At 39.9% G+C, this 25,859-nt stretch overlaps 1 long non-coding RNA gene and 3 other non-coding genes across 10 annotated transcripts; all 4 read left to right on the plus strand.

Annotated features, from left to right (window-relative positions):
- The first annotated feature begins 819 nt into the window (after nt 1–819).
- LOC134138733 (uncharacterized) lies at nt 820–14,708 on the plus strand. Of its 7 annotated transcripts, none has more exons than XR_009958012.1 (8): nt 880–916; nt 1,722–1,737; nt 8,799–8,851; nt 9,718–9,787; nt 10,370–10,453; nt 11,674–11,703; nt 12,596–12,639; nt 13,053–14,708. It is a non-coding gene; the product is annotated as an uncharacterized LOC134138733 (long non-coding RNA). The 7 variants fall into 7 exon arrangements; XR_009958013.1 differs by lacking the exon at nt 880–916 and adding an exon at nt 929–1,109; XR_009958011.1 differs by lacking the exon at nt 1,722–1,737 and having other exon boundaries at nt 821–916.
- On the plus strand, nt 10,606–10,672 carry LOC134139352 (small nucleolar RNA SNORD50). Its single transcript, XR_009958131.1, has one exon. It is a non-coding gene; the product is annotated as a small nucleolar RNA SNORD50 (small nucleolar RNA).
- On the plus strand, nt 11,782–11,850 carry LOC134139351 (small nucleolar RNA SNORD50). The gene has a single exon (XR_009958130.1). It is a non-coding gene; the product is annotated as a small nucleolar RNA SNORD50 (small nucleolar RNA).
- LOC134139350 (small nucleolar RNA SNORD50) lies at nt 12,815–12,885 on the plus strand. Its single transcript, XR_009958129.1, has one exon. It is a non-coding gene; the product is annotated as a small nucleolar RNA SNORD50 (small nucleolar RNA).
- Nucleotides 14,709–25,859: the final 11,151 nt, after the last annotated feature.

The raw sequence follows: 25,859 nt of genomic DNA on the forward strand, positions 1-25,859 counted from the left end.
ATTGCATGCTGTTTCCAGAAAGAGAAAGTGCATGCATGTGGCAAAGTTTCAGAAAGATCCAAGTAGAGACAAAGGACAGTTGAAACACTTAGGCAGAGCTATGGAATAAAAAGTTAACAAGTTGGATGCCTAAGAAAGAATATCAAAAGACAGCCATAGCAAACAAGCGTTCAATGAAAAATATTTAAGTTTAGGAGGCGAAGTTGTATTAGGTTCTTGTCTTTACTTGTTAGCTATGCATTTTATGAAAAGATCCTTTAATGCAAAATGTGTAAACAGCACCTGGATCAAACACCAGGCTCTAGCGCTCTCTTTTTCCCCTTTAGCCCTCGCACTCCTGCCCCTCACAGGCAGAGCAGCCTGACCCCCCAGCAGCCCTGAGTGTAAACCCCTCAGGCCGAGACAGGCCCGAGTCCAGGCTCTAGGGTGAGGCTAGGCAAGCAGAGGCCTAGGGCAAATTTAATGGCAACTCGTCCGCAGATGCTGAGCTACGCGCTGCCAAGCGAAGCTGAGCAGTGCTGGCCACAGGCTGCGCCCCTTTTTTTCTGGGCACACCGAAAAGCAGTCGCGGCCCTTAGGAGTGGGGAGGGACCCGGAGGAAAACGCGTCAGCGTTCCGGGCCTCACAGGCGGCTCCGCCGCCCCAGGGCCTCCCTCCGCCGCCCAGGGCCGCGCAGCCCCGCCCGGGCGGGGTGCGGTGGGGCGGGGCGGGGCGGGGTAACGGCCGCCCGCCCCGTGCGCGGGCCCGCGCGCGCCGGGTCACGGCGGAGCGCGCCCGGCGGCTCGCGGGGCAACGGGCGCCGAGGGGCGGGGCCAGGCGGGGCGGGGCCAGCCTCGTTCCCAGCCCACCGCCTCCATATAAAGCTAGCGAGCGCCCCCGCGCCCCCTCTTTTCCTGCGGAGAGTCGGCGGCGGCCGGTAGGGTGGCGGCGGCGGCGGCGGGGCCGTGGTTTGCGTCGGTCGCGCAGGCGGCGTGCGAGAGGCGCCCAGCCGTGCTTCTGCAGCCCGGCCGTTTGGGAGGCTCGCCCCCGTTAGCGCGCGCGCTCTTCAGCGGCGCCCGGTAGTAATTGAGGCTGGAGGTGACGCTGAGACTCGCGCCGTCGACGAGGAGGTGGGAGGGGGGTAACAGGCCGTGGCGCGGGGCCGGACCGCCGGCGCAAGCCGCCCCACAGCATCCGCGACAGGGAGGGTGCGGACTACAAGTCCCGGCATGCCTCGCGCTTCCGCGGGGCGGTGGCAGGAGGGCGGTGCGGGGCGCTGCCCGCCGGAAGCGGTGGTGCGCAGCGCGAGGCATTGTGGGGCGGGTAGTTGCCGTGGCCGCCGCGCTCGTGGCCGTGGGGTACCATTTTGCCCCGGCGCGGGCGGCGCCAGGCGAGGCTCGCTCTGGCCTACGCCATTTTGATAGGTAGTCGGTACTGCCCGCGCAGCGGTGCTCGTTGCGGGCGTATGGGGTAAATGCGTTGGGTGGCTTTTGGGGCTGCACATGCGTGACGGTAGATAAATTATATAAGCAGCTTCCCAGAAAAGCAATAAATATCCAGATCAGTTCCGAGAATTGTAATGGGTAGCTATAAGGAGCATCAGATACAAGCTCAATCACTTACAGTGTCGGGGGCCGTTTTAGGTGGAAGAATCCTGTATGTCTCCGCTGCCTATTAAAGGAATGTCTGCTTCTTAATGCTACATTGGTGTTAAGGAGTTCTATTTCTGGTTTTGGTAACAGCTTTCTGGCGACCCAGGTGGGACAATTGCTTCTGAGTCTCAACGGATCTGTGGGAGCACAGGACCTCCTGCTGGTACCAAGGGATTCTTGAGGAGAACCTTCGGTCCTTGGACTGTAGAGCTCTGAACAAGGTCCCTGAAGAGTGAAGGCGCTCTTTTCTTTAAGAGGATCCTGAGATAGGTCATTGCCTGTCCATAAGAGGTGGTGAAAGCCTTGTAGGATTAGGCTGTAGAGGTACCCAAAGGAAGGGAAGGTAATTCTGACAGGCAGAAGTCTGCAGATTGATTTAAAGATACTGGGGTATCATTGTGCGGCCACGCTGTCTTTTTGTCTTTTCTCTGCTTTTGTTCCTTCTTTTCTCTCCTTTCCTCCACCTCTCCATGCATTGCGTGTTGTTGCATGATGGGCAATGTTCCACTGCCTGAAGGGGGAATTTTAAGGACTTATATCTTAGGGTGCATTATAAGGTGTTGGTGACAAATGGGAGGTGATCCACTAACAAAGAAACAGCTGATAGAATATTGCAACCGCTGGTGGCGACTGTATGCTCTGGAAGGCCAGGAAAAGTGGCCAAAGAATGGGATATTGTGATATGATACCATTTTGCGACTTGTTTTGCTGCAGGGAAGGGAAGTAGGATGAACTGCCATATGTAGATCTATTCTTTACTTTGCAGAATCTCCTGGAATGGCAGAGAGAATGTGTCTCCTAGAAGGAGACAGCAGGAATTTACAGGGAAGATCCAGAGAAGGTAGCTAAGGTGTTGAAATAATAATTAGGACTCAGGACTGACTGGAATGATCTGCAGGTAGTGTTAGATACTCTACTAGATAGTACTGAAGAGAAAATGGTGTTAAATGCAGCCTGAAAACAGGTGGAGGGAGCACATGCAAATGGGGGCTTGCAGGGAACAGTAGATCAAAACTTCTGTGCTACTGATCCAGGATGGGATCCCAATCTGCTGGGACGCTGAGGGCTTTTAACCAGATATCAAAGGTGGATACTATTTGGTATCAGGCATGCTATGCCAAAAGCAATTAACTGGTCCAAATTATATGAAGTAAAAACAGGAACCAAATTAATCCCCATCATCTTTCATGGAGCTGTTAAAAGTTACTACCAGGAAATACACCCATCTGTATCTTGAGAAACGAGAAGAGGCTATCCAGTTGGCCTCCATCTTTATGGGGCAATCAACTCCAGATATAAAGAAGAAACTTAAGAAATCAAAGGGGCAGATTCAAGGGATTTGGGAAAGATGTTGGCGATTGCATGGACAGTTTTTAATAATAGAGAAAGAGAGAAGGAGATGCAGCAGGCTGGAAGAGAAAATTTGAGATGAGAGGTTGATTGCAGCTCTGATGGGAGGGGCCCATAGAGGAAGGGGAGGATCAGGAAGGAATCACAGCAGAATGAGAAGGGGCAGGGGAGTGGGAAGGACCTTTTATGCAGCCCTGCCTTGCAGGAGACCAGTGTGCAACCTGCAAAGAAAGAGGGCACTGGAGAAGGGAATGCCCTCAGGCTGGGACCTTGGACCCATCTCTGCAAGCTATCAAGCTGATGACATTGGATAATGAATCCTGAAGGGAACCAGGGGAGTCATTCCCAGCTGAGCCCCTAGTTACATTAAGGCTGGGGAATGAAGTAGAATTTCTTGTTGACATGGAAGCTACTTATTTGGTTCTTAACGCCTGCAAAGGGCATTTTAGCTCTAAGGTTGTAAATGTTGTCTCATTCCCCATGTTTCTCATGGGGAATGAGAAAATAGGCCATTTTTGCAGCCATTGAAGTTTAAACTTGGTAAAAAATGGATAACTCACCAGTTTCTCTACATGCCTGAATATCCAATGCCCCTAATGGGAAGGGACATACTGAGCAAACTAGATGTGCAAATTACTTTTAAAAATGAAGAAATACAGCTATTAGTACCAGAAACAGAAGCCATGGAGGTGAGAATTTTTGTTACAGAACATACAGAAGCTGGAGAAAGAGATTCCTGTGGAGGTAGAGGATGTGGTAACGCCTCTGGTATGGGCAAGCAAAACCCCAGGCCGATCTAAAATAGCAGAACCAGTGAAAGTTATTCTAAAACCTGGAGTCAAACCAGTAAGACAGAAGCAATATCCTATTAAGTGGGAGGCAAGGAAAGTTCTTGAAGAATTGATAATGAAATTCTTAAAATACAGATTGTTGTTGGCATGTGAATCAGAATATAATACCCCGATATTACCAGTAAAAAAAAACCAGAATGGCAAGGTATATAGGCTAGTACAGGATCCGAGAGCTGTGAATCATATTGTCCAAGACATCCACCCAGTGGTAGCCAACCCATATACCCTGCTGACCTCTTTAAAGGAGGAACATAAATGGCTTATGGTACTTGATATCAAGGATGGCTTTTTCTGCATACCTCTTAAGTAAGAATAGTTAGGCAATATTTGCCTTTGAGTGGGAAAGCCACACCACTGGATGTAAAACGCAACTTACCTGGATGGTATTGCTCCAAGGGTTTAAGAATAGTCCAACAATATTTGGCAACCAGTTGGTCAAGGAGTTGGAGACATGGAAGAAAGACGATTCTGATGGGACAGTACTACAATATGTGGATGACATTCTGTTGGCTGCTGAAAACTGATGGAAGTGTATACAGATGACTATAAGCCTACTGAACTTCCTAGGACAAGGGTGATACTAGTGTCGAAGAACAAGGCCCAGATAGGAAGAGAGGCTGTGATCTACTTAGGGTTTGAAATTTCACAAGGACAATGAAGGATGGGCCCTGATTGGAAAGAGGCAATCTGCCAAATGCCAGAACCAACAACTACAAGAATTAAGAGCATTTTTGGGCATGGTCGGGTGGTGCAGGTTATGAATTTTGGATTATGGATTGTTAGTGAAACTGCTTTATGAAAACCTGAAGGGATCTGCAGGGGACTACTTAGTATGGACCCCAGAATGCCAAACTGCTTTTAGGAGCCTAAAAAGGGCTCAAATAACTCAGGTAGACCCAATGCAGGTGCTGTCATCTAAACTGTTTGAACTATTTGTGCATGAATGACAGCATCTTGCTACAGGTGTGATGACTCAAAGATTGGGGATCTGAAGAAGGGTGGTGGGATATTTCTCCAAACAATTGGATAATGTCAGTGAAGGCTGGTGTTTGGGTGCTGTGGTGGTGACTGTTCTCTTGATCCAAGAAGCCAGAAAATTAACCACAGGACAAAGAATTGAACTGTACGTTCTGCATATGATGTTTTCCATCTTAGAACAAAAAGGGGGGCATAGGTTGTCCCCGAGCCAAATGCTCAAATACCAAGTTGTCCTGCTGGAGCAAGATCATACAGAACTTTGGACCACTTCAGCAACTAACCCGGCAATGTTTTTGATTTCGGAAAAAGGAGATTCTGAGCCCCTGTACCACGACTGTCTACAGACTATCAAACAAGTGTATTCCAGTAGGCAGGACTTAAAACGATGAGCCCCTTGCTGAGCCAGAGTCGGAGCTATTCACAGACAGAAGCAGCTTTGTGTGAGAAGGGAAATGGGTGGCTTGGTATGCTGTGGTCACCACCATGGATGTGGTAGAAACGGGCTTTACCTGTAAACAGTTCAGCTGATAGCACTTAGACAAGCCTTGAAAATATCAGAAGGGAAGAAAGTAAATATATGGATTGATTTGAAGTACGTGTTTGGAGTGGTACATGCCCACAGAGCTATTTGGAAAGAAAGGGGGTTACTTCTGGCTCAAGGCTCACCCATCAAATACAAAGAAGAAATTCTTCAGCTTTTGCAGGATATTAAGAAGCCAAAGGAGGTAGCCATAATGCATTGTAAAGGACATCAGTTTGCACAAACTGCAGTAAATGTGTGCAACCTTCAGCTGATAAAACTGCTGAAGAGGCAGTTGAACAAGGCATCCTTGCATAAATAATCCTGTGAACTGGAAAAGACCACCCCCAGGAACCATTAGGCAGGGGAATTCTCCTGGGGACTATTGGCAGATTGATGTCTCTGAATTACTGAGACAAAATGGCTGTAGGTATCTCTTAGTATTAATCAACACCTTTTCTGGATGGCCTGAAGTATTTCCCTGATGCACCAACAAAGCAAAAGAAGTAACTATTACTTAAGAGATCATCCCCAGGTTTGGAGTGCCAATAGGAATGTCCTCTGATCAGGGCCCACATTTTGTGGCAAAAATTCTTGGTATTAAGTGAGATTTGTACACTCCTTGGAGACCAATCAAGTTGGAAGGTGGAAAGAATGAATTGGACCATAAAATGGCAGCTTAGTAAAATTTGTCAAGAAACATCTTTAAAATTGCCACTAGCCTTACCAATAGCACTTTTCAGGATTAGAATACAGCACAGGACAAGGACCAAAATCAGCCCTTACCAGGTGATGTATGGAAAGCTGTACCAGGTCTCCTTAATACCTGGGGAACCCCATACAGTGGGTGAGGCACGCTTATGTTTATATTTGATCTCCCTAGGAAAGGCTCTGATAGTCCTTAGGAGATACGTCAGTCTTACTGGACCACTTGCTTTGGACACTTTGGTCCCCTCATATCAGGCAGGTGATAGGGTTTACCTGAAATCCTGGAACTCAAACTGTCCAAGAAAGGTGGGAACACCATGACAAGTGCTTTTGACGACATACACTGCCCTCAAGGGAGTGGAGCCCTAGGTTCATTATATGTGAGTAAAAGTGTCTCCACAACCTATTCAATGGACCACAGTTGTGACTAAGGACCCACTCAAACTAAAAATCCAGAGGGTGAACCACTGAAGGAGTGGGCATCAGGACATAGGGATCTCTTTGATAATGATGTTTGTGGTGGTAATCCTTTTATTGCTGAATCATTGTCAAGGACAGGATTGGGTAATAGGTATAGTTAAACTTCGTCCAGACTAGGCCTCTTGGGGTTGGAAAATAATTCAATCAGGAAATAAAATTCAAGCGACTGGTCCACAACTTCCAACTAGTAGGAAATGAGTTTGAGATAGTGCCAAGGGGCACTGGTTCAGAATATTGTTGCCGTGTGGGATGGGACTGTACGAGGTTATTGGACCGGAAGTGCCTGACATAAAATGGGAGATACTACCTGGAAGTATCAATAGGAGACAGCAAAGAGGTATATTGCAGATCACAACACTGGGAGTTACTACAGTGCTGTGCCTCTCTTAACAAGACAAAGGCAATTGATGCTCCAGTTAAAGTGCACAGAGGAGGCTTATTGGAACCAGGATGAGACAGGAGATCCCTATAGGACCATAAGGCAGTTACTTGATGGCCAGGAAGTAGAATCTAGACAAAAAAAGAATTGTCTGAGGCAAATTGCGAAAACAATCTGATCTTAGGATGGGTTAAAGGTTTTGGGAAGATGAATAACCTCTTCGGGAATTATACCCTTAAACCTTACTGACCTAATTAAATAACATTCTTCAGACCATACAAGGGGCAAATGCAACATACTACCTAGAAAAGAATCGGTGTAGGCAGAGCGGGAGCAAGATCTTGCAGGATCCAACCATATGGAGGAAAGGAGCAGAACAACTGGTTGAAATGGATTGTGAATCTTGTAAGTGTGACTAGCAAGGAAAAGCCAGGTGGAAACCTTATGTGGAGAAACCTGAGTTCAACTGAAGTTCACCGTGGTATGAGCCCTACCTGCTGCTAGAGATGCTCATGACCCGAAAAGACAGCCCCTCATGGACTTGCATGTGTAATGATATGTAAATATATAAACAAGTTCCCGGAAAAGCAATAAATGCTCAAATCATTTCCGAGAACTGTAATGAACATGTATAAGGAGCATCAGATATAAGCTCAATGATTTGTAGTCTCGGTGGGGGTGGTGTCTTAGATGGAAGGATCCCCCACATCCCTGGTGCATTCCTTATTAAAGGAATGCCTGCTTCTTAATGCTGCATTGATGTTAAGGAGTTTTATTTCTGGTTTTGGTAACAATTTTACATAGAATTGGTAGGCTCCTTTGTGTCATAACTGTACTTGTTTCAGGTTGCTCAACCCCAAGTATCATTAAATTGTCTTAAAAGAATTGTAACTATACAGTTACTGTAAAAATCTACTTAATTGATTGAAAAGAAATCACACTAGGAATAAAAAATCTTCATTACAATCATAAGATTACTTGAATGCTTTAGGTACGAATGTCATCTTGTTAGGCAATGAGAGGCGCCTAGAACATAAGGAGCTTTACAAAAAACTTCAAATGGCTTAAGGATTTTTTTCAATTTGCCTCTTGCAAAGCTGATGTCTTAATGTCACGTCAGCAAGTAGTCTTTCTGGAAGAGTGAGCAGTAGAATAAAAAGCAGAGCTAGGATTTTAGGCTTCATCAGCAAGCGATGATTAGGAGGTGATTGAGAGCTGCAGTCATTCTATATTGAATCAACTTGCCTGTATCTGACATGCTAGCCTGGGTCAGATGTTAAATGAACGAATAATAAAAAACTTGAATCTTCATAGTCTGTTAATAGGACTTGGTTACTGGGTATGAATAAGCCCATGTTCTTCATGGTTTAAGTTGTTGTCTGAAACAAACCCATGTTCAGTAGTGAATCTGCAGTGGATTGCTACATTGGTTACACAATGCAGAATGAGAAACGTTTCTTCAGGAATTTTGTACTGTAAAGGTGCTTCCATATGGTAACAAAAATTATGTTTCTCTGGCTTTTGGTAGTAGATTGAATACTAAACACAGTTAAAATTTTATGTTATGCAAAACTATTGAAATTAGCTAATGCTTACTCTACTTTAGGGATTAAATGCTTGAGCTAATGGGTTTTCATTAAAAATTCTAGATGTTAGTAAATGTCTGCTAGAACCACATGTACCTGAGTAGTGGATTTCAGGTGGATATAACTGTCACTCCTTTGCTTGTAACTTCAAAATAATTCTAACTCTTGATGCTGAAGGACCTGCAAGTTTAACGCTTTAGACATACCATGTACTTCTGAGGCTATAGAAATTGCTCATGTGTTGTCCGTGGTTTTACAGCTTACTAATAAAAATTTGATTGCTGTTTGAGTGAAGTTTGTTTTGCTTATTTTTAGGTACTATGAAGAAGTATGTAGTGCTGTCTGATACATTGTACAGAAACTTTAAGGTATGGTTCTGGATTTTTTTTTAATTTCATTAATGTAGAAGGAACATTACATTTTTGTCACTGATTAACATAGTAAGTGCTTCCAGTTTTTAGGCTATTTTCCTGTTTTTGTCTGTCTGAAAATAATTCCCTCAGGTGTCAGAGTTGTCATCTTTGGATGACAGAAGACAGAAAAGATCTATAGTATGATGGTGCTATAGTATGTCACACTTCCATGGTTCCGTTTAAACTGATTAATAATTACCTAAGCTTTTATATTCTTTCCTGTGTGAAGACAAGTCCTTTATTCAATTGGTTCTGATATTTTTTGCTGTAGTATTTTGGATCAAGTTGCCCAGAGAGATTGTGGAGTCTCTATCCTTGGAGATGTTCAAAACCCAACTGGACATGGACAGCTTTTACTGATTTTTAGAGACGATGTGCAAGTTAGCTGCCTGGCCTTGTTGGAATTCATATGAATTCCAATATGTGACCATACACAAACATAAATTATTGAGGTTATGATCCCACAAACCATGGGCAGAAATAGTATTGCATTGTGAATAAATGCATTGTGTCCTCCTGATATAAAAACCTTTGATACAGAAGCTTAAATATTTCGGTTCTTTAGACATCCTAATTGTTGAAAATGGATCCACAAACAATGCAGTCTGACCTTCCTAGTGCAGTATAGAATTTCAACTTGACAAGTATTGTTGAAAGTCTCTTAATAGACTAATTTTGAATTGCTGTATTTAAAAAAAGTGAATTTTCAGCACTTGGTAATCGTGATTCTGACTTAATACATGCAATAATGCTAGATCACAGCAAGAGCTTAACAGGCATTTTCAATTTTAAAATCCAGTTTTGTTTAATTCGAATTCTAGCCCTTCATGGAAACATGATCAGAACTAGAAGAATGCTTGGTACACACAAGTGGACGTTCCTGAAAGCTATGTATGTTTGAATGATTGGTGGGGAGGAATTAATGTGATTGGCAATATATATGTATCATTAAATTAGTAGGTATGTAGTTAGCTTAAAATTGGAGGTGTGATTGCTTTTCAGATATGTTATTTGACATGATCATCTTGCAATGGATAGGCTGAGATGAGTAATTGAGGTGATGTATAGTTTATTTGGGTCACTTCAAACCACTGTTGAAGGGAGCTGGTAAACTGCGTGTCTGAAGCATGCATACTAGATTTGTGCAAAAACTGCCTAAGGGATACGGCTATTGTTTGTCATTTTACTCTTAAGGCTCAGTAGATTAATATAAGAAAGCGGTAAGGTCAAGAAAACAGAGCTGGCATGTGGAGATTTGATACAAATAGGGAGCATAGACAGTATTCTTTTTGGAAATTTCTGGGAAATAAATTCAGGAACTTATATTCAAATTAATTTGTATGCAACTTAAATGCCTGCAGCCAATGATTGTGTTTGAAAAAAATCTGAGAGGAATGGGGAATCTGGAAGAGTGAAACTTATGTTCTGCCTGATCACATTGTAATAGTTTTTTTTTTTTATTATTATTTCTAGTATGGTGTATCAACAAGCAGTATGAAGAAAAAACTCAAATGTCCTGATGAGATTTTTCTGGTGACTCTAGGACATCAGATAGAGGTAACATTTATTGACTTAGCAGCTGAAACTTTTGTAATGTATTCTTTTCAGCATGTATGAATTCTTACCATAAGCTTATGTTGTGAAATACATGCATTGCACTTCGCATTCATTGATACTTAGTGTGCTACTGTAACTATTTGAAAGTGGTAGATCGTGATGAAACTGCCAAATCTGACTTGTTGATGAGAAACTTCATACGGATCTGGCTTCTGAGATGAAACCACTGCTAAGATTCTTTCAAAAGTCATTTAATTTTTCATTCACTACCCAGGTTAATGTTACTTAAATTATTGTCCCATGTACTAGCTAGATGCTACCACATTCCAGGCTGTGAATAAGGATGTTAGTGTGTTATTTAAACTCACTTATGTTGTCCATGTTGACATAACGTGATGTTGCCCAGCAAAAACTAGAAACTGTAAAGGGAAAGAGTATTAGACATCTGTAACTTGATCTTACTCTTTGCCTGGGATTAATGGTGCTGTGACAAGGCAACAAAAGTATTGTTGGTCTTTCAGAACTAGTGATGACACTTGACACACATGCTTTGGCCTGTTTATGAAACACTATTCACTTAAGGCTTGCTCAGATGCAGGTATTTGTGAAAGTAAACTTTAATAACTAAAGGGGGAATTTGGCGATGAATTAAAACAGAATTATGCTAGGATTTGTTCAGTTCTGGAGCTAAACTAACTGAGGCCAAGCTAAAGCATTTGCAGTAGGTTTAAAAAAAAAAAAAAAGTGCCAATGAATGTTTACTGTGCATCAACTGATACTGTGGTACCTGTTGCTTTGAACTTTGCTTCTTACCTGAATTTGACCTTCAAAGAAATTCACTTAATTTGGATTATCTTTTCTCAGTATTGACAAGTTTATGGGTTGTATTTAGAAAGTCAAATTACAAAGTAGGGATAGGATCTGATTTTGCTGTCTTACTACAAGATTTAATTTTGTTTGTTTTTTAATAAAAGATATTTAAAGATGTTGCTAGCTGTTAGTGGCTTCCTTTGAAGGCCAGGCTTTGTCTTAGTACATGAAGTTGAAATGTAGGCATGAAAAACATCTTGTGTAGCAGTGCTACCTGTAAAATGCTGTTGTTCAGACAGGCTACATTTCAAGTAGGGGAGTGGGGTGACTGCTAAATGGCTGATTTAGAGAAAAGTTGTAGTAGCAAGCTTTGTTAATATAGCTGACCTGTGCAATTTGTGTCTTTGCAGTGATGTTTAAAGGCTGCTCCTTCCTTAAAGGTACGAATTACAATAAATGCTATGACTAATTTGAAAAGCTTGATATATTAGTGTTAGGTTAAAACCATTGGTATGTCTAATCAGTGAAGAGCCTATCCCGAACCTGATTGCCTGAAGAAAAATGTATATGAATATAATTTCTGAGATTAGACTACTGTAACACCAAAATAGCTGAAATCTTGAAAATACTGAAATTTCAAGGTCTTTATTTACCAAATAGGTTTGAATGACCTAATGACTGCTGCCAAGTGACTGCTTTTAAAACTGCAGATCATCACAATTCTAATCATGAGGTGACATATGAATGGTTGTATTAAAAATTACACATTTGAAGTGTAGCATGATATTTGGCTTGTGTGTTTTTATATTATGGAAAATGGGCTGAATTACTTCATGATGTCTCTTGGCCTTTTTTCCTTAAGTCCAAATTCAGAATGAGATACTCTTTTTTCCTTGGCACTTGCAGTAAAGATTCTTGCATGGAGGTAAGTGGTCTGGATGCAGTTTTTTATTTAATGTTTGCGTGTTGACGGGTTTTAGCCTCTTCTGCAGTTTTTAATGTTTTGGTGCAAGCTGAGAACCAGGCATTCTGTAACTGTCAGTAACTTCTTGATTTGTGTTGGAGGATTATAAGGATTATAATTGGTTAGTTGCCTGTCAGAGTTGTAGAGCCAAATTGAGCAATAGCTGGGCAAGAGAAGCAAAAGAAATCTTACTGTGGTATGAGGATATTTGAAATTTGTTTCATTCAAATTTACAGGATCCAGATACTGATTCGTAAACCATTTAGTAATGCAATTTATCTGCCTGAGAGATGAAATGGAATTTGACACCTCTTTAAGTGATGGAAGAAAATCTTTTTCAACTAATAAATGTCTCTCTTTTTTGACAGAGAAATGGCATAAAACATAAGAACCAATACTTCTAGTTGTTAAGGTATGTAAATAAAAAGCTTTCAAATATTTTCATTCAAAAAGTCTGGAGTGATTCTGTATTTAAATAGGTATACCTTAAATATGTTGAAGGACTAAGAATATTTAATTTTTAATGTAATTGGGAATCCTGTGCAAAACTAGTACATTCCCTGATTTCCTGTATTGCTTTTGCATCTCATCTATGATGATCCTATCCCGAACCTGATTTCCTTGCTGAAAAACTTACTACGGATCCGGCATCTGAGATGAGACCAAAAGACTTGATCTAATTTTCTTATGTTGTAACTCACTGTGGTTTTAAGTGTTACTATTTTTGAAAAAAAAACTAATGTATGCAAAGTGTGTTTGTATGTAAATTTCAATTTCTTTCTTAAAAGGAGCCATTTGACTTAGACCTTATTCTCCTTTTTCCAGTGATGAGAGTTGGAACATTTTGTCAGTGCTACCTGACAAGTTTGGATGGTCTGTAACGGGAAGGAAGTGTAACACCTGAAGAGTTATTTCTGCTTGAAGTGGGACACCATGCTTTTTAAATCTCCTGCTGAAACAGCTGATGTTGTACTATTTAGCAGATTCTGTTTTCAGAAATTACATGTGAATTAATTACTGTGTCTATGTATTTAAAACAGCACCTTTACTAAAACTTTGAGCTACCCCCTTTGTAGGGAGGATAACAGTAATAGGGAAATGAGCAGTGAGTGTCAAGTCATGGGGAAAAAAAAACCCTACGAATATTTGCCCTTTTAAAATATCTTAACTGTATACAGATTGGCTGATCCTGAACATCCATTTAACTCAATGGTGGAACTCAAGAGGTAGGCCATGTAAAGAGAGAATTAAAGCACAAATAGTTACCCAAGTTCATACTAGTGAATCTGCTTTTTGAGCATGGTGTCATCTAGAAGATGAGAAGCAAGTAGATGATCTGTGGCAATCAACTACTGAATACTGACGCATAAACATGAAACTTGTAAGAAGGATATTCAAGTGTCATCAGAATTTGTGGTTACAGAAAAGCTAGATCTAAAGCGTGCTTTGTCTTTATGTAGTGAGGGAGGAGAAGGAAGTGGGGCTTTTGTCTGCTACGTCAGCAAGATTACTGAAGTGGAACACTTCCCCTTTTTGGAAAGACCCTGGAAAATGTTACCTGCCCTCTGTGGGAAAAGAAGTCAGAGGGAAAAGGGGATGCATACATGGGAATGTCTGCTCTGAGCCTTAGTTTGAAGAGTAACCATGCAGTAAAATGGTAACAGCATGCTCATTGCATTCAGCAAATGAACACTTTTCCAGGAAGAGGGATCACAGAAATCATTAACCAAATAAATTTGAGTTTAAAGACAAACCATTATGTACATAAGATCCAATCTACTTTTAAAGCATGACCCATAAATCTAAATGGCAAGAAAGCATAATAAAAAAATCTTGCAGTAGCAGGACATCCAACAGCTGATAGTTAGACTGTTTTGATAGTCTCTAAATTTACAATTTCACTAAAATCTGAATCATTAAAACACAGGAAAATGCCTTAGACTTGCACTCTTAACACAAAACCAGCAAAAATGCTGACATTGGTTGCTAGCAGCCCTTCTTGCTTACAGAATTGAAGTTTTTAGCTCATGGAATATGTCTGCTTATAAATGACAAATGCATGAAAAGCCACTTCCATGTCAGGCAATACCAAAGTGCAAAACTTAACAAGTAGCAGTGTCTAAAAGTATTAGAAATGACAAAAATGAGGAGAATTCTTTAGACTATTAAATTGTATATGCTCTAGGTTTGACCATAGATTTCAGGAATGTATTAAGTATTACTTCTGGTTATTGCTAGTGAGCAGTACCCAGCTACTTTGGTCAAAGGCTATTCCTTTTCAGCAAGCAACTCTAAATCATAGTCCACCGAATGTATCAGAAACTGCAGAATATTATTGCAGAAAAGCTTCCCTTTGCTTTCAGCAGAATTTATTACTTCTGGTAACAAAACAAAATGTTACTGAGGAGGATAGATATTTCAGTGTGCCATGTTTTGTACGTGATTTTTTTTTTGAATAAAGATGAGGATGTGAAAAACCTGCTAGCTGTTGCACATCAGTTTTATAGTTACTTCAGGTGTTCCTTTACAGCTTGTACTTTACAAGAGCTACAAAGGCAGAGTAGCTTTGCTGCATCAACAGGTACAGGATGTACTGGACACATGGAATAATTCCATACTCTCTGCTTGAGTGACTCCTGGACAATGTAGCTATTAGTCATTATGCACTTCAAAAGTGTGGTGAGAGCGGTCTCCATCTTTTGCCCTCTGGAGCTTTAAGAAAAGTCTGGATGCTGTTGGCCACTGTTCAGGGAAGTTATTCAGACAGTAAGTCAAAGTTGCACATCTTTGCTGATTCAGTCCACTTTTCTCCTTTTTTGTTGGAAAAAGGGATTGTGGGAAGACCAAAGAAATGGATAATACAGCACCAATGTTTGGTAAGTAGTATGTTAGATATTTTGAAAAGATTTGTATATGATTTGTATTATGAGGTCAGAAGAGTAGGGTATGTGTATGCTGCTTTTCAGGTTGTAAAGATGCTCTCAAGCAGAAAAGGCATTTTACTTTGCATGAAGCCAATAGGGAACATTAGGGAAACCTCTAGATATTTGTATGTCATGTGTGCAGTAAAATTGATGAGAATAGCTGTTTTTCTGATTTCAGGAATCTGAGTAGAAGCAAAACAAAGTTTAGGTAGGGTTCTGGGTGCCTGAGCTTCAGATACCGAAAGCACTTCACATTGTTCTTGTGCAGTATGTTCCAAAACAATCCTTTGGGATACTCTCTGGTACAGGATTGACAGTACTGGACAGATGCCAGAGAATCATTCTATTCCTGTATATCAAATACTGGAGGCCTGTCTCCAGGAGCTGTGTACTTAATGAAAAAAAGAGATGAGCCTCTCTATACAGAAAAAGATAATGTGGGCACTGATAAGCATGTGAAGGATTTAGTGGAAACCTCCTGATTTGAATTCTCAGGCTGTTTTAGGGCTGCAGTAGATAAAAAGGAAAGCTCTACTAGGAAAACTACTAGTATAGAAAGTGTTAACAAAAATGAATGTATCTTAACTGCCAGACTGACCCTAGAGGTTTTAGAATATGGGAATACTGAAGATGATGCAGGAAGATACTTGAATCACTAGATTTAAGGTGGAAGGAAAGATGCTTCTAATGGCATTTTTTTTCTCAGAGTGGGAGAAACTGCTTAAAATTTAAGTCCAGAGGTTGTTTGCATGGTTTTTTGAATCTGATTGTTTTTTTTTCTATATAAATTAAGAGATCAGACTGTAAACAATAGTGTGAGACAAGTTTGGGATATGTGGCATGAGATTTCTCTGCACAAAAGTACTTCAAGATCTACAAAAAAGCTTACTAGTTCTGACTTAAGATACTGCAGTAAAAGCCACTAAACTACTTTGTGCTTTTTAATAGTACGGTGAAAATTTGCACTAACCACTATTTTGAATGTGGAAGCATCACATGGGTGTTGGGCTGTGATCCAAGAAATCAGTGGTTAGGCAAACTTTATTCTGGAATATTGCCATGTATGGGTCTTACTGGGAGAAAGAAGAACATTTTTCTGAGTTAAATATGATGGTGTACTTAGAAGCAAGAGGAATATCTTGTACCCAGAATAAAGATACAAGAGTGGCTCTGTGTGAATGCTATGCTACTATTTAAGTGGTAAGGTTACTGTTATGGTGGGAGATTTTTGTCTATTGCTGAAGTCTTGCTTGTGGAGACTGTAGAGCTATATAAAACAGCCACAGATGAAAATAATGTAGCAATGGATATCTTGCCACAGCATCCCCACTACCATGTTACGTGTATTGGCTGTTGTGAAGCCTGCATGAAGTAGCATGAATTGTAGTGGGCAAACGATTTTGGTTTGAGCCTGCAGTGAAGTACACCACTCTGCTGCTGTATTGTGTGCTAGCTTAAGTGGAGTTGCTGCCTTCTTTTGTAGCCAGGCTCTTACTAGTATAAACAGGCCATATATAGCTTGATTGAGTTCTCCTGATAAAAACGGGCATTGCATTTCGGTAACCATTGATCAGTGATAAATTCCAAATGTAAAAGCTTAGAAACAAATTTTTGAGTCTGAGGGACTCCTGGTTAAGACAGTTGAACTAAATGCTGATACAGTTCAGAATTCTCTTTACTGGGGGGATGTTGAGTCCTGACTTGAAATTTAAATCCTTTTTCTGTATAGCCTTTCACCTACAGGAGCAAGGAAGCAATACTTGAGAGGACTGAACTTAACCTGAGCTACAATCTGAAATACGAAAAAATTTAGATGAGCATCAATTTCTGTGAGTGTTTGAGGATAAATGGAGGCCTTTATATACAATGTATATGTATGTATGCTATGGCCTGTGTTCTATATACCTTTTGTTACTGCAATTAGTATCACAGTACTTCTGTCCTTGTCCATCTTTCTTAGACACTAGAAAACTAAAATTAAAATGATGAATTCCATTTTTCCATTCAAACATCTTGGAGCTTTTTAGTTGATAGTCCAGTTAAGCTATCGGGGATATGAAGACAGTACTTCTCAGCTATTGTTTCAGACTTCCTGCAGGCTTCAGAGGACAAAGTGGTATTTTGTGCTTGGAAGAATGACTGTATTGAGTTGGAAAAAATCTGCCTTGCTCAGTATTCTGTCTGAAGATGACCAGTGTAAGAAACAGGAGAGGTATAGAGATCCTTTCCAGCAGTTTGCTTAGGAATTTCCCAAGACTTACCATTTGTATTCAAATACTTGTTAGCAGTTATGATCTATCTCCATTTTAAAAAATGTGAAATGTGAAAGATACATGGGCTGTAAAATGAGTGAACTAGTTAATGTTTGTAACTAGAGGAGGGCTAATGTAAAAGCTTTTTTCTTTGAAGCTGGTTAACTCAGATGTCACTTTCAGTTCTGACACTAATGCAAACCAAGTTAAAAGAGTCTAGTTAACACCTCAATACTAGGCCAGCTTTACAATTTAGTTGAGCTCTCCTGGAGGTAAAGATATGAATTGATGCATGAGGCATGTTCTTACCCTCAGTACCCCTTCATACTTCAGGCTTCTCATCAGATCCATAATGCCACAATATTATTTTTTTTTCTGTGCAATTTTGGTTCTTTGTAACTGAAGGAACATTGTCTCAGCAGTGATAGTACTGGTTTTATCATTGCAGGTGATTAATGATTAGAATTTGGCCTAACTGCAAATCAGTATTTTATGTGTATGGAAAGAAACTGACAAGACAAGAACAGGCTGTGAAATGTAACATATCTAGACTTTGTTTTGAAACTGGCAAGTTGATCTGAATGAAAGTAAAGATTCTAGTTTTGAATTATCTGAAGACCATTGAAAAGGAAGAATGCACAGTTGTTGCTAAGTTGGCATACTTCATGTTACAGTGACAAACCAGGGAATAATTTGCCTTAACTGGTTAAGGCAAGAATGAGTGATATTGCAGATACGATACACAGTCCTGGAAGAAACATTTGAGACTTAAATCCTGTGTGTGTTTTTGTGTACTGGAAGGGTCATTTACTTCAGCAGGAAATAAAATAGAATGCTTCATTTTTGTTTTATTTCCTGCACTGTCAGATGTGTGGTAGTACTGAAATGCAGCAAGTGGCAGTTCTTTCTGAACTTAGTCACATTGGTAAATGTTAGGAAAACCTTTCCCTTTTTTTCTGAAGTGCATTTAAACAGTCTCAATATAATTGTTCATTTACAACTGTATTTTAGAATATTTATTTTCTGAAAACAGTTGGGTTATGTTCTCTTCTGAAAACTTCTAGTTACCTCCTTGCTGTTGCAAACTAGAAAAAGCTAAATGGGTTTCAGTTTGAGAATTTTATAAAAGTGAGATTTTAATGGCAGGATAGGAGTTACATTCAGAAGAGTTTTGAGTAATTTTAATAAAACAGGTTGTTACAATTCTGAGAATATTCACCCCAAAAACTTGAGGGAAATGGGAGCAGTGTCCAGATATACAAAATATTAAAATGTTAATGTGAAGTAGTTTGTGTTCATTTACAGTGCTTTTGCACTTAAGTTGTATTGCCAATGAAATCCTGTTCAATGTAGTTTCTACTAATTTGGAGTACAGGCTGCAAGGCCACTGTAAGCCTTTTTCCCCATGTAAAGGGATCTGTATATGAGGACTTATTGGCAGGGCTGGCTTCAGGGAGTCTTGCTGTTGCTTTTTCTGCCTACTATAACAGGCATGATGAGAAGATTGGAGGTAGTATGAATACTTTCTTTGTAGGAGTTTAATTAGAGGAGTAAGACTGAACAATTGTAGCAACTGATACACTTACGAAAGTGCAGCCCCATCATGAGCCATGTTGGAAAAGGGAAAGCCCAGACTTAGCACGTGTTCTTTGTTAGGGTCCAAAATCATCAAGAACTGAAGAAGACTGGTGCCACTGACTCATAACATGGCAGGAGGGTGATCCTCCTGCTCTTACTATCTTTCCTTGTTTTGAGGGGAGGGCACTTGAAAGTTTACAACTGCTAGGATTCTCTGAATGTGGCAGCTTATGATTTCTCAGGTTTATTTCAAGGTGAGGAGATAGTTGAGTAAGGAAAAGGTATCTCTGTGTATGAGACTAGCAGTCAGGGTAACTGAATACTAGACTACTTAAGTGAGAACTGAGTCTTAGAATATTACATTAGGCATGCTTTATCATTAATTTTGGGGGAGGGAGCAGATGAAGACTATTTCCTGCCTTAGGGGGAATAGGAGTACTATCTTCCAGGAGTGATAAATGATGGGTAGAGGCATGAGCAGTACTAGGCAATAGTATGATACCAGTGAAAATGTAGACTCCTATCTTAGCATCTAAGAATTTATATAAAATACTACTAAAATTCAAGTTCATTAGTGGCTGCTAAACCATTTATACTGTGTAGCAGATTTTTTCTCTTGGTGGTGTAGTAGGAGTCTCAAGTATTAAATACGTTATATCACACCAGCCTTTGGAGGGATCAATGAAGACATCACTGGGCATTTATTGTATAGGAAGCAAATAAGGTTGCTGTATGCTTGGGGCAAATCATATGAGGATGAAGTCAGGGATTTCAAATAAAGTGCTTATTCTCTACTTTCTGGGGCCTTTATATCTATGTCAGGATTTTTCTGGTTTTCATGAGACTTGCTCCCTGAATGACTTTTGCTTCCCAAGTGAATCATTTTTCAGCTTAGAGCTATTTGTCTTTCATTCTTTCTCAATTATTTGCATTGTTTAAGTATGTTCCATTTCAGAGCTGGACTCTGATTTTGATGGTGGTTTGAGATTACAAAAGTTGAATTTGACAGCATGTGGAGACAGGACCATGTCCTTGCTAACTGAAAGGAAGATACTTGCCCTTTGTGGTAGTTAGAAGACATAGTTGATGGGGTGTTTTTGCCACTCTGGCAAAAACTGATGTGAGAGCTTAGTTTCATGGACTGATTTAGAATGTTGTGAGTGCAATCTCTATTATTTCCATCTCTAGGGAAATGACTTTCAGATGATACTTAAAATACATAGATTTTCCCAAAACAGTAAGGCTGTTACCTTGTGGCTTAATGTTTTGGAGATCTGTAGGAGAGAATAGAGTCTTTTTTAAAAAAACAAACAAAAAAAAACTTCTTCTCTACAATCTTCTGTTAAGATAATTATTCCCATTTCCCCCTCAAGACATACTGTGTTAGCTTGTACCATAACTAACAAGAATGACAACTTACTCTCAAGGAGAAAGTATGTTTATCACATTCAGTGGTATTTGCTCAGAAAAACAGTGACAAATGATCCTCTGCATGCTCGTTAAGATGCAGGAAAAAAAGCATGTGCCAGCTGACTTGGTAGCGCTGGTAAATTTAGGAGCATGGAGATCTGGATGACAGGTACATCTATAACTATGTACAAGGACAAGATATTTTCAGGGTGCAGTTGCTGTTATTCAGCATATAACTTGTGTTAAGTTAGCAACAAATACTGGAGACTGAACTATCCTAACAAATAAAAATAATAGTCTTCCCACAGTTTTGAATGAGGTATTTATATCCTTTTTGGCATTCATTTTTAGTTACCTAACCTTTTTAATAGGTTAACTTAAATCTGTAGCTAAATAGAATACTGTAAATGTAAAAATGTTGTTTTTATACTAGAGTCCAAAAATTTTTGAATGCTTAGCAATACTGTGAGTCTTTTAGGTCTTTGGGAAATAAGTTCTTATAGAAGATAATACAAAAGATTTTTAGTTACTTTTTTGTTCTCCTGTGTTAGAACGCACCTACTCATTAATTAGAATGTCTCAGTTACACAGTTCATCTGTACAGAAAAGGGAGGAATGTGAAGTGTCAAAAATATTACCATAAACAGTCATGGTTACTGGTATAACAACAATTGTTTTAGCTTTTTAGTTGACCTACATACAGAAATATTTAAAAGCTCTTTACATTTTTAATTGGAATATATAAAAATTGCAAATGTTTGTGCAATAAGAGGTTTATAGTATGAAATGTAGAAATCATTGTGCTGCTTGCCAGTTCTTGATGTTTAAGGAAACATTCTATTTTGAAGCAAACCTTGAAGTCATTTTTAAGAACTGTGGGCTTTCCTGCATAAACACAGAAAATACCCCTTTTCTTACCCCTTTTATTTTTCAGTGCAACTTGAGGAATGGAGAAGCACAAAATACTTTTAAGACAAACTTCTTCCACACACACACAAAAAAAAAGGGAGACATGACTACAGTTTTACTGTAAATTGTTGAGAACCATGATTTCATACCCAAAATTCATACAATTACATCCTCTATGGTAGTACCAACTTAACTTCCTACTGTTGTGTGTAAGACCCTAGGGTACCCCTGGCCTCTGACATCAAGGCAGCAATTCTAAGGCTATAATATGTGCTGTGGGCAATGTTACACTTTGTCGCTTTTGGTTCCAGTTTTAACTTTTTAATTTCATTTAGTCACAGTTGTGTGGAAGGTCTTGTGAGCAATATGTTATTAATGAGCTCCAGTGTAGAGACCACTGTCCTTGGGATGGCTGTTACCTGTTCTCTCTAACTTTAAAAGGAAAAAAAAAATACTAGGTCTGGTTTTATTGTGGATATTTAATAGTAACCAAAACTGCTCATGACTATCTCCACCTACCCAAAAGAGATGAAAATGCTGCAGTGAAGGGAAGAAAGAGACCCAAGGATGTAATAATACCTAATACCTGTTGAGGTTTTTGTAGAAACAAGACCAATCCCTGTAATTGATTTGATAGCAGTGATTTGGTTTTCAGAAATCAGGGACAGAGCCTGCAAATAAGTCATTGATTAGCTAAACTGCAGATCTCAATGACAGCTGAGCTTCAGGTTGTTTCAGATGTGAAAGGGAAACATATTTCCTCTCCCACTTCCCTGTTGATACTGGGCTCCATGCCTGGAAGAGTTCTGGGCAATAAAGTGGTGGTTAGGAAAAAGATGAAAGGCTGGTTTTAGTTTAAGATATTTCTCACTCAAAATTAATACAACAGAACAGGATATCAACTGTATTTCTTAGTAGAGCATTCTCCAAGAGAACCACAAGCATTTTTGTTGAGAAAAATCTGATTTCCGTGGAACAAGTCTCTATTGAACTTTTCTTCACTGTCTTGAAAGCTGACTAGGAAACAGGCACCTGAGGATCATTAAAAAGGCAGAAAGGAATTTATGTGGAGATGGTAACCTTCTGTAGCAGCAGCAAAAGAAGCCTCAGCAGAAGTGGCATCTTGAAAGCAGAAATTCTGAGCTTCTGCTAGAGTTCCCTCTAGAAGAATGATGAGATTTAACAAAAATCCTGATCTTTTTTCATAATCCTACATGTCTAGGAAATGCAGCCATTGAGATAATGTAGAAAAATTCATATCTTGAGCCAAGCTGCAGAAATATATCCATCAGATTAATTTGTTTTGTGGCTGGCTGAGATGATGCTGTCCTATTTTACTAGGAGGAATTTTGTATGATAGACTTGACATCCTTTGGGGTGGATGGATTTCTTGCTAAGGAATCTGACCAGCAGCTGGAGAGTCAGAGCCCAGGAGAAAACACTGGTTTACTGGTCATCCATCTTGTGCTGCTTAACAGTAGAAGGACCCATCTATGACACCTTGACTTAGCTACAGAAAGCAGGTGAGCTGGTAGGCTGGAATGCCTGTCATGTTTGATTTTGAAAGGTGTTTGCAGCAAATATGCATATACTTCACAACACACACACAGACACAAAAAATCACTAATTGCTGTCCTTGTGCATTTCTGTTTTCCAAAACTTTTTGCATTGAGTGCACAAACTGCACAAGTTTGTAATATTCTCAAACTAAAGCTAGATTCTTGGACACATTGCTTACCACCTCTTTTGTCTCAGCAAATCTGTATCGGTACAGTTGATCTGAACTCTGTAATCAGTTTTTTATGGATACAATTTACTAAACAGAATCAGTTATCTACTGTTAATAGGTTAAAGTAGTTAATAAGTGTTAGCACTAAGCTAGAAACATGTACCTTTCAGTATTCATGAGCTCATCTCTTGAATAAGAATATCTGCAATTTTTCTTGGGACAGACAAGCTATTCTTGTTGATGTGATAGTAAAATCTGAAAGAATCTAAACTGGAAGGATATATATTAAAAAAAAAAAATCTAGAAGCTCCTGCAGTTGTTCTAATCACCAGTGATTAATTTTTTCATTAACAAGATGCTCAGTGCTGTCAGCTGGAATCTAATAGTAAGCACTAGGAATGCATATTCTCATAGTTGTGTTCAGTCCTCTTACTGTGCTATGCAGGTGTCCAAATATTGTCCTTTTGTATAGAGCTCTAGTTGGAAAGCCAAATTACTTTGGTTAATTTGAATTAGGCATCTTTTTTTTTTTTTTTTAAAAAAAAAAAAAAAAAGCAGCTGAGTATTTATGTAGTGATAAATTGATCAAAGATTTATTTAAAAGACCCTGGCAGATTCAGTTTTCCAAAATGGAACTTCACTGTAATTCATTTTAAATGGTGCTGCTTTTAAGATCTAAACTAAAAATTGTAGGTTCTTTGTTCACAGGATCAAAGAGACACATCTCTCTAAGTTTTTCCTGAAGGTAAATTGAAGCATAAAGTTCTTCGTAGGTCTCTTGTAGATCACAGAACAGCAATTTTTCTAGTGCCTAGCTGCTAGGTAAAATTAAAATGTAGCTTCTCTGAATAACTAAATTATTACTTACATCTAGCAATGTAATGTGGCAGTAATATACAATATTAATGATTTTTTCAGGTTTGAGAACAAAATGTTACCTAAACTACACTGCCTATGCAGAGCAATGAAGAAATACCTGGTTAGCTCTAAAAAGCCAGAAAAGGCAACTTTACACATGTGCTGGAATTCTGTACTGCCATGTGTCTGCTACCTGAGCTAACTTTAGATCCAATTCCAGTGTCTCTTGCTGCCAGTATATAAGTATGGTCTAGGTCTTCTAGAGAAGACTGCTTAAAAGCAGCAAGCAGAGCCTGAAATACTGATTCCTCATCCTTGTGCTCTAATTTGTGCTGTAAATGGAGAATTCCCATAATGCAGGATACTGCCTTTGGGAAAAAAAATGCAATTGTATACAAATGTTCTGTTTTGGGGCTCTGCAGAAATGCTGCATTTGTGTTTGTACCTGGCAAAGTTAGTAAGAAAAAAAAAAAAGAAAAAAAAAGATTTTTTCAGTCTTGCAAGGAGATCTTGGAGAAAAGTGAGATTCTTTGGGCTCACTCATACTTGAAAGGACTTCTTGCATGTTTAGTCTGGAATGCTTATTCTGAAAGCAGTGTATTGAGCTGCTGCACTGGGCATTTTTCCCTCATGAGTAATAAACAGTATTCCTACTAGCTTGCTAAGTAGGGCTGGGATATGAGCCCAGATATGGACAACTGATCATCCACATTATTAAATAGTTAATTCAGCCTCTGCCTATTTAAGCCTGGGCTAGCTAGGACTTACAGATAATACTTGGCCATGATTTAGAGGTTAACAGGTATGAGATGAGCTGTGGGAAGGCAAGCTGTGCTATCCAAATTTACCTTAGAGCTGGAGGACAGTCCATGACCTGTTTCACTTACTAGTCTGGCTGTGGCCATTTTGTCTGCCGCAGGCTGCTTTTCCTGCTCTGGAATAGATGCCCAGGATTGCAGGGTAATATTCTATAACATGACAACAGGCTGTCTGGCTTTGGAGATTGTCTTAATGCACAAAGTTACTAAACTCTCAGGACATGGGGTTAGACCATCTCAATGGTGGTTCTCCTTTTCTTCTACCCTTTGTTTGGCTTTTAAAGTGTGCTAAGTACTAAAATCTTAATGATTAATAGTAAGAGCAGGAGGATGTTCAGAAACTGTCTGTACAGTGATGTAAGAGGCTGGATGCATACCCAAGGTGGAGGAAGGTTTAAAAAGAGCAGTCAGTTCTGCATTGATGCTTTCACTTGAGGCTCTACTCAACGAGTTGCAGCTTCAGCACTTGGCTACCTCATTCTGTGTAAGAGGACAGAATAGCGCTACTGTCCTGAGATGACTTCAGGATGTTTTGAAGGTCTCTTTTCAGACATTTATGAGGAATGTGCTGCAGTTTTCTTGCATTAGTCTTTCTTATGAGTCAGAATGTACTTGGATATAGTGAAATGAGTTTTCTCCAGCTCCTCTGTGCTAACCTGAAGGTTAGTATCTCCAATAGTTTGGAGTCAGAGGACTGACTGTTCACTTCCCTTGAATGTCTTTTCCTTCTCCTTCCATGGAGTTTTGCCAGGTGTTGACCTATGGTAACATTCTTCTGGATAAGAGCCTTAATGAGGGGAACGGGGTGGAGAAGAAGTGGTAGTTGCTGTGTTCTAATTCTGGTTTTCATACCACCAGCAGCAGTAAAGCAGCAGTTTTTTTCTTCAGTTTGGGAAGTCTATCCCCATAGTTTCTTCACCCTGTAATAAACTTGTGAGCTGTATGCATAGAATGTCTGTGGCTTATGGGTCTGTGGTGGTATAAGGGATATGTGGTCAGAGAATCTGGAAGAAGGTTAACATTTGCATGTGTATCTTTGCAAGAAGTGGGAAGGGCTTGAGATGAACAGATTAGCAACTATATGTTCTTTTGCTTAGTACAATGACACAGTATATGTACTCAAGAGTTTAGACCACTCTTCAAAGGTGGGGGGG

Source organism: Rhea pennata, chromosome 3, assembly GCF_028389875.1.
Source record: "Rhea pennata isolate bPtePen1 chromosome 3, bPtePen1.pri, whole genome shotgun sequence".
Lineage (NCBI taxonomy): Eukaryota > Metazoa > Chordata > Aves > Rheiformes > Rheidae > Rhea > Rhea pennata.